We start from the raw sequence: 14,106 nt of genomic DNA on the forward strand, positions 1-14,106 counted from the left end.
TCATGGGTGACTTCCCTCACTCACTTGCTCCGAGGAAAGCCAGCTGCCATGTTGTGAGCCACCCTCTGGAGAGACAGGTCCACATGGCATGGAACAGAGGGAAGCCTCTGGCCATTAGCCAGAGAAGAACTGAGGGCTTCAGTCCCAACAGCCCATAAGGAACTGAATCTTGCCAAGAACCACATGAGTCATCATGAAGCAGATCCTCCCTCAGTCAGGTCTTCAGATGAGATGACTATCCAGGCTGACCCCTTGACTACAGCCTCATGAGAGACCCTGTACCTGAAAACCCAGTTAAATAGCACCAGGATTCCTCACCCACAGAAACAGTGAGATAATAAATGTTCATTGCTTTAGTATGCTGCATTTTGGGAGTGATTTCTTTATGCAGCAATAGATAACTAATATATACATTGATTACTTTTTGAAGGTAAAATAAGTCTTGCATTCTTGGAATAAACCTCACTTCGTCATGAAACGTTATCCTCTTAAACATTGTTAAATTTGATTTACTAATTTTATTTTATTTATTTATTTTTTTGCTGTACGTGAGCCTCTCACTGTTGTGGCCTCTCCTGTTGCAGAGCACAGGCTCCGGATGCGCAGGCTCAGTGGCCATGGCTCACGGGCCCAGCCGCTCCGCGGCATGTGGGATCCTCCCAGACCGGGGCACGAACCCGTATCCCTGCATCGGCAGGCGGACTCTCAACCACTGCGCCACCAGGGAAGCCCGATTTACTAATATTTTTGTGTCTAGGTTAAGGATTTTTGTGTCTAGGTTCATAAGGGATATTGGTCTGTATTTCTTTTGTAATGTGTTTGTCAGGTTTTGATACTAGAGATAAGCTAGCCTCATAAAATGAAATCCCTCCTCCTCTATTTTTTGAAAGAGGTTATATGATGTTCATATTGTTTCTTCCTTAAATTTTTGATACAATTCACCAGTGAGCCTGGAGTGTTCTTGTAATGAACTTTTTTTTTCTTAATTATAAATTCAGTTGTCTTACAGATATAGGACTATTCAGATTTTGTTTCTTCTTAGGTCACTTTTTCCCCTTCTCCAGCTTTAAATATTAAAAGAAAAAATATACGGGTTGATTATCAAATAAAGGCAATTATGTTGTAACAAGAACTCCTAAGGCTGCTTTGCGTAGCAGGATTGTACAACATAAAAGGAACACGTTGCCTGGAAATGTATTGATGATAGGAAAAGACAGCATGGATGAGAGTTATGTTGGAGCAGAAGAGTGAAAAAGTATTACGAGTTTTAGGTGTTAGCGAGTAGAGAGCAGGAGACTTTAATGAGTTGCTATGGCCTAAATCAGATTCCCTGATATCTCTGAAAGAAACATGCCTTAAGATTAAAATTCTTGTCTGCACCAAGCTTAAGAGTAACACCCGTTTGGGACAACAATATGGATGCTTGGAACACACAAGAGGAGGGATATTCAAAGCTTTGTAAGCATCACTTTTCCATTGCTCTGATGTCACTGAACTTCATTAAAATAATGTGTACTTTGTTACCATTGCTTCATAACAAATTATGCCAAAACTCTGTGGCATACAACAACCATTTATTTTTATGCTCGTGGATTCTTTGGGTCAGGAATTTGAACAAGACATAGTAGGAACAGGAGTTGTCTCTGCTCCGTGCTGTCTTAAAGCCCCAGCTCTCTCCAACTCTCTTTTTTTCTCTACCCACTATGCCTTCCAGGCCCAGTCATCTGAAAGTCTTTTACTTTCCTTAACACACTCTGCATTTTCTCTTACTGAGGTCCTTCCTCCATACATGCTCTTCCCAGTACAGAATGCTCTTCTCATATCTCCTTGTCCAATTAATTCCCAGTCTCCTTTGGGGACCACTTAGATGCTACCTCCTGTGACCCTCTGCTTCAAGTGCCCTTCCTCCAGGCTCCCATAATCCTCTGTACTTCCCCATTGTAAAGCTCATCACACATTATTTATTTCCTGATTCTAATGTCCAACTCCTCAACCAGGATGCTAGCTCCATGAAGCCAGAGACAGCCTCTATGCTGTTCAAGTGCTTTCCCTAGCATGCGGCACAAGGCTGGATATTTACTTGTTGACTGCATTAATGGGCAAGGCAGGCATTGTTGTTCCCATTCACAGAAGTGAAAACATGGTGGGGGAGAGTAAGAACCAGGCCCAGTCATGGTCAGTTCATGACATAGCTGAGTCTAAGTGCAGGTCACACCACCACCCAACACTCTCGTGCAGCCTGGAAACAGAAAATTTGCAACAAGCCCCTGCAGCGGTGGTCCTTGATACTCTACCAGCTGTGTCCACTGTCTTTCCAGCCTGGACATGCCAGGCAGCTGGGTCCATGGAGGGAAAAGTCCTGGTTATTAACTTATTTTTATTCATTTGCTTGTGAACCACCCAGTGAGAGATGGTGCTTTTGACTTGTCTTGGTAAGACACAGCCAGAGAGATGCAAGTTCTATTCCCATGATTAAGACTTCTCCACAACTAAAATATTGATCTTAATTAAGAAATAATGCAGGGCTTCCCTGGTGGCTCAGTAGTTAAGAATCCACCTGCTAGTGCAGGGGACACGGGTTCGAGCCCTGCCTGGGAAGATCCCACATGCCGCGGAGCAACTAAGCCCGTGTGCCACAACTACTGAGCCTGCGCTCTAGAGCCCGTGAGCCACAACTAGTGAAGCCCGCATGCCTAGAGCCTGTGCTCCGCAACAAGAGAAGCCACGACAATGAGAAGCCCATGCACCACAATGAAGAGTAGCCCCTACTCATCGCAACTAGAGAAAGCCCGCGTGCAGCAATGAAGACCCAACACAGCCAAAAAAAATAAAAACAAACAAATAAATTAATTTTTAAAAAAGAGAAATAGTGCATAAGGAGGATGCTGGGAACAGTGGCCATAGGCTATGGAGACAAGAGGCTTTTGTGAGAAGAGGAGAAGATGGAAGTTCCATCCGCTCTCATTGCCAGCGTTTTTCTTTCCCACTTAGAATAGTGACAAATAGTTTTCTTTTTTCCATTTGGGAGAAAAGTACCCGGAAAGTACTTAACTCAGGGAAAAACAAGCCCCAAAGCCAGACAACTGGATCACCCTGTCTCTTAACAGCTGCTACTAATGGGTGTAGAATCAATACCATCGAACCCCCAGACTTCCCAGAGCAGACACTTCCAAATGCCCAGCTCGGAGCAGGAGGAACTAAGAGGTGAGGCAGGGCTGGACCAGCCAGAGCTGGGCCCATGAGATGGTAACCAAACAACAGGCCCACACTCTGAACCAGGGCAACCAAGGGCATGTGGCTGGATGGCAAGCAGAATTCAGGACTGCGGCATCTCAAGGCAGGGTGAGAGAGGTCCCAAGGCAGAGAGCTCAGGAGCTAGATAAACAGGAGGAAAGAGCACCTGGTTACCAGAGGTAAGAAAGCCAGACAGTCATGGGAATTTCTGCATTCTGTGGCAATGACAACAACGAAATAACCTTGATACAGAAGCCAGACCCCAGCCCACAGAGGAGCTTCCCATACACTTCCTTTTAAGGATGAAACCATTTTAATACTCAATAAATAACACACAGGAACACTTTAAAAAAGAGCTATACAAGTGTCCGCTAAGCATATGTAAAAGGTCTCCAATGTTTTAGTCATCAGGGAAATAACAACTGAAACCACGGTGAAAAACCATTTCACGCCACTAGGATGGCCAACCTCAGAATGACACCACCTCTTGGTGAGGATGTGGAACAACTGCCTGTAGGAATGCAAAATAGTATAACCACTTCGGAAACTTGTTTGACAAGTTCTTGTAAAGTTAAACAAATATATGTCTACCCTTTGACTCCGTAGTTTCATTCTTACTATTCTTACCCAAGAAAATGAAAACACATGTCCTCAAAACGATTTGTATATGAACGTTCGTAAGCAACTTTATTTATAAATAGCCTCAAACTGAAAACAACCCAAATGCCCATCAGATTGAGAATGATGAAAATGATCATTCCAGGATGATGAAAATGTTCCGTATCTTGCTTGTGGTGGTGGTTCCAAGGATGTAGGCAGTTGTCAAAACCTATCAAGCTGAACACCTAAGATCATTGCACCTTGCTGTGTGCTAATTATATCTCAGTTTTTAAAAGAAAAGCCATAGGCAAATTGAAATCTTTAGGTCTAGAATGACAAACACAAAGCTCATATGCTGTTGCTTCTGATTCTTCTCCCATGGCAGACATGATTAATTGATTTCAGCATTCTGTGCCCTTGAACTTCAGTGGGGCTTCAGAATACATCACAGTGTAGCTCTTCAAGCAGCCAGTATTAGTCCACCAATCCGTTAGAGGTCAAAGCCAGTGCAACTCATTCTTGCTACTGTGATCTCAACTTGTTTCTCTAGTTTGGTGAGGCCTGGGGAAATTCAAGTTTTCTATGAAAATGATCCATTTCAGAAAAGTTTTAAAGTAACTCAAAATCCCACTCTCCTATTACCATCACTAATACCATTGAAGTTATTTCCTTGTATTAGGTTGTCCTAGGTAGGCTTATTTAGCATACAAGTGCAGGTCCTGTTTCTCACTATTCTAAGAATTTTTGTAGGATACTAATAGTTGTCATAACTTCTTTTTATTTTTTAAATGGTGGCATAATTCTCTGAGCAGCTGCACTATCATTTACTGACCCTGCCCCTATGGTGCTCTGTTTTCACTCATTCCAGAAATATAGTTTTGTTGGGTTTATAAATCTAGTTGACAGTTATTTCTATCAGCACTTTGAAGGCTTGATTCCACTATCTTCTGGCTTCTATATTTGAGAAGTCAGATATTGATTTTTATATTTTTATAGATAATCTATCTTTTCTTTCAGGCTTCTTTTAAGATCTTGTCTTTGTCTTTGGCATTCTGTCTTTTCACTATGATGTCTGGATATGGCCTTTTTAATTGTTTATCCCGTTTAGGATTTTTGGGGAACTTTCTAAATATGAGGATTCACAGCTTCACCAAATTCTGCAAAAATTCTCAGCTACTATTTCTTTGACTATTGCCTCTTCCCCCATTCTCTCCGTTATCTGCTTTTCTAACCCTGATTGAATGTATGTTGAAATTTCTCACTCCATCTTGTCATTTTCTAAACCAAAGTTTTCCATATTTCTGCCTCTCTGAGCTGCATTCTGTGTAATTTCTTCAGATTTATATTTGAGTTCACTGTTTCTTTTTTCAGCTCTTTTTTGCTTTTCAACTCACAGATATTTTAATTTTTATTATAGCCTTCATTTCTAGAAGAAGTCTTTTTGGTTCTTTTGTAGTACATTTGCTGCTCATTTGTATAGTTTTTTCTTTTAAATTCTCTGTTATTTACATAATCATATTAAAATAATATTTTCAATTTGATAATTCTAATCTTTGTGAGTAACCTTTTTTCCTTGCTGTCTCTTACTCATCACAGTGGCTTGTTTATTGCGGCATTTTCTGGTTTTATATTGTGAGCTCATATATGATGGAACTTTGCCTGCAGGAGTTTTATGAGGCCTGGGTTGAAGGTACATGCTTGCCTCTGTCAGGAGTTTTAGGCACTAAAGACCTGGGTCCCTCTAAATTAAATTCTTACCTTGGGATTTTTTGGTATATTTCAGTGTATGAATCTATATGAGTGTTGGCCAGTGGCCTTGAAATCTCAGGGGAAGCTTTTTTTTCTCCTCCAACAGAATTGGTCCTAAGTCACTGTTTCTTGCAATCAGCCTCTGATAGGCAGTATTTCTTCTACTTCACCCCTTTTCTCAGGGTGTAACCTCCTCTGAGTCCTGGATTGATGCCAGGTTTTGCTGCTCTGTGTCTGTATCACTACTCACATCTAAGGCTTGTTCTCCTTTCCCATCCACCCCTCACCCCAGTTAGCTTCTATGTGAGGAAATTCTCGTTCTCTTTTCTCTAAAGATGACCTCAGGCTGGGAAGTGCTTTTTGATTTTTATTTACCTTCAAGGGCTGGTATTCCTGCCGATTTTCTAAATCACAGATGATTCCCTTACTTTACTTTCTTGCAGACTATTTCATTGCTATAAAGGAGATTGTGTGTGTGTGTATCATGTTAAGATATTTTGTTGCTAGAAGATCTCAGGATGCTCAAATTATTTGCTACTCTTCTTCAGTCATTCTGTTCTCTTTACATTGACTTATCTTTGTTCATAATACCTATTCTCTTCTTTCTAATTGCATTAATATCTTTGTATTTTTCCTTTTTCATTGTCATGATTATAAGTTCTTTTATGATAGCAATTTGATTTTGAGCCTTTTATTTCTTACTGTTTGTAAATTTTTAAAAAAATTATTATTTTATTCTTGGCTGCGTTGGGTCTTCATTGCTATGCACAGGCTTTCTCTAGTTGCGATGTGCGGGCTTCTCATTGCCGTGACCTTTCTTGTTGCGGAGCACGGGCTTTAGGTGAGCAGGAGTCAGTAGTTGTGGCACGTGGGCTCAGTAGTTTTTGCTCCTGAACTCTAGAGCACAGCCTCAGTAGTCGTGGCGCATGGGCTTAGTCGCTCCGCAGCATGTGGTATCTTCCCGGACCAGGGCTTAAACCCGTGTTCCCTGCGTTGGCAGGCGGATTCTTAACCACTGCACCACCAGGGATGTCCCTGTAATGTTTTTATTAATTCTTTTATGATATTGTGTTTGTCCTCGATTTGTTTTCTTAATTCTGAAAGATCTGGTTTAACTGTGGTCTATTGATTTTATGAACTCACCTTTCAGTTCTTGTTCTGTTGAATTCGTGAGAAGAAGCACTCATGTTCTGTTTTTTGAGTTGTTTTCTTTTAGAATATGTTCTTCACTTATCTTTGGCATGCTTTGTCCTTTTCTTTCCTTTTGTTTATTGGGGTATTTTTTCCTAGTTTGAATGTGGACTGCTATATCCACACAGAGTATATTCTGTGAGAAATTTCGCTACAAGTATTTCTTGTTCTGTCTACTTTTCTGTAACATGAGAGCGTGGGGTAGGGGTGAATATTCTCCTAATTCACTGCGGAGTCCTAAAGCCCTTGCTTTCATCTGAGAAAGTACCTCCCTTCTCCTCTCAGTGACTGTTTCCACTACTCTTACTCTCCCACCCAGCCCCCCACCCAAATAGAAGAGGAAAAGAAAATGTCACATTCTCTCCAGAATAGGTCTATAAGTAGAATTCTCAGGATCCTGTTGACTCACCAGAGTTACATGTAGGAGGTAGGCTGCACTCCACCGTATTCTGAGTTATTTTTTTCCCCTTTGTCACCACTTCTTGAATTCTTATGTCATTAGGTTATGCCTTTGTCTGGCTCCTACTAGTAAAATTTTCTGGTTTGTTTATTTTTTCTTAGTGTTTTTGTCATTTCCTTAGGAGTTAGAGAAAAAAGCCTCTCTGATCCTATTTCACTTTGCCAAATCAGCTCAGACTCATCTGTTTTCTATCTTCCATAATTCTCTCAAACTTCCTGTTAGCTGTAACAGACATTATTGTCTTCCAGCACTTTTATAGTTTCATTCCTTAAACACACACACAGCCACACACACTCTGCTTGGGGAGCAGCCATGTATAAAGGATGTGTTTTGACTGAGGTGCCTGTTTACTTAGGGCAGCTCACCAGCTTTTGGCTCATATGGACTTTTCTGTGCCAACTTGAGAAAGGCTTCTTGTGAACTAAGGCAGTACTCTTAAGCAATTACTGTACTTCTGTACCCCACAATTGGCTAATGTCAAGTACACGAGTTAGATTCATCAGGGCTTCTCAAACAGAGAAATGTCAGTTATCGGTGTTGGTGCATGAGGACATTTTTCTGGGGAAAGAGGCCTCAGCTTTCATCACACAACCTATCTAAGCCTCTCATTCCTCATCTGTAAAATGGGGATTATAATAAAGGTACCCACTGCAGAGGCTCATTATGAGGATTAAACAATGGAATTCTTATTTAATCTTATTTATTTAAGTAAAGCATTTGACATAAGGCCTAGCATGTAATGAGTACTATTATTATTCTCAAAGGAGCCCATGTCCCCCAGATTTTAATAACCACTGAAATAGAAGATTTTCCTTCTAGTTTTCCACTGCTATATAACAAAATGCTGTAACATCTGGTGGATTAAACAACAGTTTCTTATCACTTGCTATTTTGTGGGTTGACTTGGACTCAGCTGAGCAGTTCCCACTTGGGGTCTCTCAAACAGTTGCCATCAGACATTGGCTGGAGTCATCAACAGGCTCGACTGGGTAGGCCATCAAGATGGCTCGCCCTCATGGCTGGTAGTGGATTCTGGAGGCTGGCTGAGAGCTCAGCTGTGGCACGCAGAGCGCCTACACATGGCTTCTCCTTGTGACTTGGGGGCTTCACACAGCATGGGAGCTGGGTCCTAAGGGCAAGAATCCCAAAAGTAAACTACCCAAGAGACCCAGTCATGGAAACCTCAAGGCTCCTTATGACCTAAGGGAGTGAATACTGGGAGATGTGAGTCCTGAGAGGCTTGGTTCACTGATGGAGGGGGAGGGACATTTTGGGGAAACTAGCTACCACAGTTAAAGGTCTCTTCTAGCTCTAATATTCCACAGTTACATTGTCATAAACTGTTCTCTTTTCTCATTTTATGCTTATAAGCAACCTTTTGAACTCCCATTTTAAAGATGAGGAGACACAGACAGGGTAAGTAACTTGGCCAGGGTCCCTTAACTCCAAGTCCAGTACTGTTTGCCCTAGTGGCTTGTAAACACGAACTGGAGTGCTGCCATCTATTGAAACCCTGCCCACATTCCTAGCATGAGGCTGGGTACCCAGAAGAGGCTGAACTTGTGCTTGCTAATGAAGCAAAGGTCTTTTCTTTGAGAACTCACCGAAAGAAGGAGTTGCTCAAGTCTTTCCCTGGGGTGGTTCACAGGACTTGAGAACTGCAAACACATTTTCCTTTACTGACTATATGTAAGACAGGCAAAAATCTCTCCTTGAACAACCGTCTTCGGGAAGAGAAATGTAAACCAAAGCACGCTGCAGCCACTGCCCAGCCTCTGTCCTTTGCCGCAGACCTGGATGGGCATCCATGCTGTGCTGGGATGTTGTGTATCTATGACTGTGTGGTCACAGAGGAGGATCTTGACAGCTGAGCAGGCCCAGAATTAATCTTTTCCACCACCAAAATATAGATCAGCTCCAACCCATCCTGTCTGGGCATGTAGCTGCCCACACTGAAACAGGCAGCGTCAATTAAACACCCTTAAAATACCCTCCCCCAGAGGAACTAGTGAGAACAAAGTGACATGGTGGTTGAAATTATGGCTGAAAAGTGTTTTCCTCTGACATACTTCCTCCCCCAGGGCATCGCGGGAGTTTGCCCAGCCTACCTGCCCAGGAGGGAGAGGAAATACCAGAGGCTCTGAGGGTCCCCTCTTAGTCTCTCCCTAACAACTGCTGTTCTGCCCAGCACTTCACAGTTTATAAATTCTCTCACATGCCTCTTCACAGAGATCTTGTGAGCTGGGTTTTACAGGAAAGGAAAAGCAGGTGGAAAGAAGGAAGGGAACTGGCTCAAGGAAATGTACAGGCAGACCTCCTTTTATTGTAATTTGCTTTATTGCGTTTCGCAGATGTTGTGTTTTTTCACAAATTGAAGATTCGTGGCAACTGTGCATCAAGCAAGCCTGTCAGCGTCATTTTCCCAACGGCATTTGCTAACTTCATGTTTCTTTGTCTCATTTTGGTAATTGTCACAACATTTCAAACTTTTTCACTGTTATTATATTTGCTATAGTGATCTGTGATCAGTAGTCTTTATGTTACTACTATGGCTCGCTGAAGGCTCAGATGATGGTTAAGGATTTTTAGCAATAAAGTATTCTTTAATTAAGGTATGTACATTGTTCTTTTAGACAATGCTATTGGACGCTTAATAGACTACAGTATAGTGTAAGCATAACTTTCCTGTGCACTGGGAAACCAAACAATTCTTGTGACTGCCTTATTGTGATATTCGTTTTATTGCTGTGGTCTGGAATCCAACCCACAATATCTCCAGGGTCTGCCTGTAGTCAGTGAAGATCATAGTCAGAACCTGAATGATTGTCTTTGGACACCAAATGCCAGCCCCTTCTGCTCCCCTGCGGCCCCCACTGTCCCACAATTACAGTGGGAGCATTACCTGCCCCCCACGCCTCTTGGGGACCACAGTGAGCTACTCAGCCTTCCCCTCCCACCCGCCCTTGGTGTCTGCCGGTCTCCTCAGTGGAGCCACTTTGAGAACAGGACTGCCCCAGCCAGGTCACTGCAGCTCCTGGTTTTCAGTTCAGTATGTTACACAGCACAAGTTCCAACTATGAGACTTAATTTTTTTTCTTCCCAACCTTAAGTCTTTCAAAAACAGTCCCAGCTAAATATAATAAGGATGCCCTTTGGCACATCTTGCCAATCTTATGAATGAATCATAGAGCTCACTGAAGATGCCCAGGGACACAGTAGCTGCCATATAGTAAAAATAGCTGCTGTGCTGGAAGGTGGCACAGATGGTTCTTAATGAGCTCACCCTGCTCCTCCGGAGCCGTGCAGTGGTGTGCACAAGTGAGCCTGGCAGGGGACAGGGTTACGCTGGGCTTCCTCTGGGCCTCCAGTTGGCTTATCAGCCCAGTGGAGTTCCCAGAGTCTTCCCACAAGCCCACAGTGCTGGCCGGGCAGAGCTGGCCCCGTTGCACACAGAGTCTGCCTCCTTTGACCACCCCTGAGGCACTGTCTTTGGTTGGGTTCCCCAGAAACAGAGCCTGAGACAGGGGTTTACTGGGGGACTACTCCCAGGTAAAACCTGTAAGGGAGTGAGGGAATCAGGATAGGGCAGAGAGGAGGCTGGGCAAACGTGTAGGTCAAACTGAAGTCTATTCTCAGCCTAATCCCACGGGGAGCTCGAAGGCATGAGTTTTTCCACCTGGAGGTAAGGCCTTTGGCCCTTGGACACACAGACCAGTCACCGCTGGCTGGCAGCTGCTTCTGCGGGAGGGCGGAACCTCCCAGGCTTTTTCGGGTGAGGATGATTCCCTGGAGAAGGGAATCCATTAGTCACTGACACCCGCGGCAGCTGGGGGCTGGGTGCGCTGGCCAGGAAAAGAGGAGCTCAGTGGGACGCCAACTGTACCTACTCCAGGCACCATTTCTCACCTATTGGGAAAACCAGAATGATCAAGCATCGGAAGGTAAGTCACTTGCTCATAGCAAAACATTATTTTCTATTTGTCCCAAGGGTGGGAGGAAGCCAAATACAGCATCAATTCATTTATCTTTCATCTTGCATTACGTCTGATTTTCCACACGCAGGGCAATCCCTGTGGCTGAGGAAGAAGTAAAAGTATAAACACTACTGAGTCTTTCTTAAACATTCTAACCTCCTATACGACCAGGGAATGCCATAGTTTTCATCTCACTTCCTCAGTTCTTTCACTCTGAAATAAATTCCCTGCTGAGATGCATGTGGTGTGGGATACAGCAATGATGGAGTAAAGCATTCAGTAAGTCTCCTGATGATGTTGCTGGAAGAAACATGGTGACCATGGAAGGCAAATTCAAATCCAGAGTGGGCCCTTACTACCTGAGGACAACCCATTGCCCGGTTCAAGATGGAAGGGATTATAAACAACCTGCCACTGGGTACCTGAGGTAGGTACCATATCAGATGCCCAGCAATGGTCTTTGCTGCTGGCAAACTGGGGAAACAGGAGTGGCAGTACCAGATCATCTTGGTGAGGGGGAGTCCCTATTGTTTTTAATTTTGGAATGCAAGAGAAGCTCTAGGGACTCCCTCCTTCTTGCTATAATTGTCTTTAGTCCAAGGTCAAAGAGTCAGTGTGGGGATTCTTCCTCTTGCTGAACTGGGAAATGAGCCATTATGTGCTAGGATATAAGTGTGTAAGATATCAGGAGGCTGACTGAGGTGGACTAGTACCAGAGTGTAGTCCTGGGTCCCTCAGAGCAGATGTCCAATGCTCCTCAAATGGTCTGATGATTTCCCTGTCCCCAGAACATAGTTACCCTGGGAAATGGCCACAGGTCCGTTTGGGAGAGTGGTGATGTCATGGAGTAAGGGCAGCCTGGAGAAACTTTGATTTCCCCATGAAAGTAACGTCTTTAGGTGATACCATTACAGGGCTCAAGCAAGGTGGGAAGAGGCTTTTCAAACTGGGAAGGAAGGGACATTTTCTGGCAAGTGGATTAGTGGGACTTCGTACCTCTCTTACTAAGCCATTCAGTGCCACAGGAAGAAGCCAGTTTATCCCAGGTTAGGAATAAGAAGTTATGTACATACTTGTGATATTATCACATTATCCAGAAATTCTGGGTCTTCTAAATAACTCAGATCTGGGAACTGCTCTGGTGGCTTGAGTTAAGCTCCAGTTGGCCAAACTAGAGGTTTGGGGTTATAAGGTCAAGTGGCACCACAGTTAGCTGCCATCCTATTTTAGTCCTAAGGACCCCATGATCACTTGGCTACTCCAAAAAGCTCTGTGGTCAGACTATGCGAGTGCTACCCCAGCCTCTCTGCTGATTGCCGTGATCCCAAACCACCTTCTGGAAGCTAGGCCACCTCTTGGCCTCAGCCACCTCTGTATCCCTTCACCCCCTGCTGATATCAGAGAACCCATTTTAATGCAGTCTCTCCCACTAGCACATCCAAACTACAGAAAAGAGCTACAGTAGTGCCTTTCAAACATTCCCATTCGTTCCTTATTAATGTAATTCTCAATACTTTGGCAAAGAGAGTGTCTTCAGGGCCCTTTCAGGGGACATGTCTAGGGAATGACATGTCCCCTGACATATTATATGAACAGATCTCATATACTTAGTCCAACATTTATGGCTCCCTCCTCTACATCAGGGCTTCGTAACCTTGGGTCTACATTTTAATCATCTGAGGAGCTTTGACAAAATACTGGTGCCCAGGCCCCATCCACAGATATATATATATATATATTTTTTGGCTGCTTTGGGTCTTCATTGCTGGGGGCAGGCTTCCTCTAGTTGCGGCGAGTGGGGGCTATTCTTGGTTGCGGTGCGCAGGCTTCTCATTGCGGTGGCTTCTCGTTGTGGAGCACAGGCTCTAGGCACACGGGCTTCAGTAGTTGCAGCATGCGAGCTCATTAGTTGTGGCACGTGGGCTCAGTAGTTGTGGCTTGCGGGCTGTAGAGTGCAGGCTCAGTAGTTGTGGCACATGGGCTTAGTTGTTCCGTGGCATGTGGGAATCTTCCAGGACCAGGGCTCGAACCCATGTCCCCTGCATTGTCAGGCAGATTCTTAACCACTGCACTACCAGGGAAATCCCCATCCACAGATATTCTCATTTAATTGGTCTTCAGTGCAACCCTAGCATCAGTAGTTTGAAAAGCCCCTCAGATGATTCTAATGTGCAGCCATGCTTGAAAGCTGCCATTCTACATTAGGCCGTGAAATTTCTGGAACTCTGTTTTATGTTGGCTGTCATTGAATTCAGGATTAAGTCCACCAATCAATTAGAGAGAGTAATTAGAATAGTAATCACCTGCTCAAGACAGTCCATTAAACATGGACTCTGGTTAGAGCACTCCAGTTGACAAATGCAGGTCTATCCATGTTATGTTCTTGCCTCCCTGGCCCAGCATCTTCAGAATCAATCCCTACACACGCCTCCATGCTTCTTTCTGGCACAAATTAGCAGGTTCTTGCACATTTTTAAATACAGATGCCTTTTCTTCCCAAGTTTGACTTTATATTTGGCCTCCTGTGACTGCTGGGTTCTGATCTCCTGATAGGTCTCAGGGCAATGAGTGGTGATGGCCGGGGGTGAGGGGAACTTGGAGGGATTTAGAGTTACCGGGCCAAGTAACTCCTGTGGGTGAGGCATTCCAGGCCCTCAAGCAGGCAGGGAAGTCAGGGGATACTGTTCTAACAAAAGCAGGATGGAGGGGCTTAGTGCTCCTCTTGGTGAGCTGTCCAGTGTACTGGGGGCAGCCAGTTTACCACCCGTCTGGCCCTGAATTCCTCATACTTTTCATACCATTTGATGGCAGCACCATTAGATCACCCTGAGCTTTGCCTTCAACGTGCTTTCCAAGGCAGCCACAGGAAAACACTGTTTTCAGGAGTCATGCCTTGGA

General features: G+C 44.0%; 1 protein-coding gene across 10 annotated transcripts in view; it reads left to right on the plus strand.

Moving 5' to 3' along the window:
- Positions 1–14,106, plus strand: part of LARS2 (leucyl-tRNA synthetase 2, mitochondrial) — a 269,549-nt gene that overhangs the window by 17,606 nt on the left and 237,837 nt on the right. Inside the window, exon 1 of one of the 10 annotated variants that reach the window (XM_027097021.1) lies at positions 11,022–11,175. The exons of the other annotated variants lie outside the window; for them this stretch is intronic. The gene's annotated coding sequence lies outside the window, so the exon portion shown is untranslated. Of the gene's footprint in view, positions 1–11,021; positions 11,176–14,106 lie in introns of those variants that run through there. 10 annotated transcript variants of the gene reach the window in all.

The sequence above is a fragment of the Aethalodelphis obliquidens genome, unplaced genomic scaffold (genome assembly GCF_003676395.1).
Source record: "Aethalodelphis obliquidens isolate GAN/ISIS:26980383/991018 unplaced genomic scaffold, ASM367639v1 scaffold111, whole genome shotgun sequence".
Taxonomy (NCBI): Eukaryota; Metazoa; Chordata; class Mammalia; order Artiodactyla; family Delphinidae; genus Aethalodelphis; species Aethalodelphis obliquidens.